This window comes from Nematolebias whitei, chromosome 18 (genome assembly GCF_014905685.2).
Source record: "Nematolebias whitei isolate Nwh7 chromosome 18, NemWhi1, whole genome shotgun sequence".
Classification (NCBI taxonomy): Eukaryota; Metazoa; Chordata; class Actinopteri; order Cyprinodontiformes; family Rivulidae; genus Nematolebias; species Nematolebias whitei.
Genome location: NC_056515.1, coordinates 20,354,889 through 20,355,931, shown reverse-complemented (window position 1 = coordinate 20,355,931; position 1,043 = coordinate 20,354,889). Strand labels below are relative to the sequence as shown.

Genomic DNA, 1,043 nt, shown 5'->3' with positions numbered 1-1,043 from the left:
TTTATTATTGAGCACTTAAAACAGCAACAAGGCCAACCAAAGTGCTGTACAATAGAAACAAACAAGCACAGCGGACAGGAAAACATAAAATAAAAATATAGATACAACTAGCAGCAGATTATAACTAAATGGCCATCACTCTAGACTACAGACAGGATCAAAACAAATCACACCGTGTCAAAGGCAAGGGAATAAAAGTGGGTTTTCAGGTGAGACTTAAAGACTGTGAGTGTGGGAGCCTGCCTGACACGCAGTGGCAACTCATTCCACAGTCTTGGACCTGCAACAGAGAAAGCCCTGTCACCTCTGAGCTTACGATGGGTGTCTAGAACTGAAAGGAGCATCTGGTCTGCTGACCTCAGAGAGCATGGTGAGACATATGGCTGCAGAAGATCAGTGAGATAAGATGGAGAAGAACTGTTCAGTGATTTAAAAACATACATGAGTATTTTGAACTGGATCCGAAGGTGAATGGGTATCCAGTGCAGGGAGGCCAAAACTGGAGTAATGTGCTCTCTATGGCCTGTACCAGTTAAAAATTGGGCTACAGCATTTTGGACCAATTGTAGATGTGCAATGGAGGATTGATTGATTTCAAACAGAAGCGCATTGCAGTAATCAAGCCTGGATGTTATGAACGCATGGATCACTGTCTCAAGATTATTTTTGGACAATATGGGCTTCAGCTTGGACAGCAGCCTCAGCTGAAAAAAAACAGGCTTTAACAATCATGTTTACATGACTGTTAAGTTTTAAGGAAGGGCCCATCATCACTCCCAAATATACTCCCACTCCCAACCGTGTGTGTGTATATATATACAGGTCCTTCTCAAAAAAATAGCATATTGTGATAAAGGTCATTATTTTCCATAATGTAATGATAAAAATGAAACTTTCATATATTTCAGATTCATTGCACACCAACTGAAATATTTCAGGTCTTTAATTGTTTTAATACTGATGATTATGGCATACAGCTCATGAAAACCCAAATTGCCTGTCCCCAAAAATTAACATATCATGAAAAGGTTCTCTAAACAAGC

At 39.8% G+C, this 1,043-nt stretch overlaps 1 protein-coding gene across 1 annotated transcript in view; it reads left to right on the top strand.

The window, feature by feature from the left end:
- dcp2 (decapping mRNA 2) overlaps positions 1-1,043 on the top strand; it is a 20,904-nt gene that overhangs the window by 19,074 nt on the left and 787 nt on the right. The gene's annotated exons all lie outside the window — the stretch shown is intronic.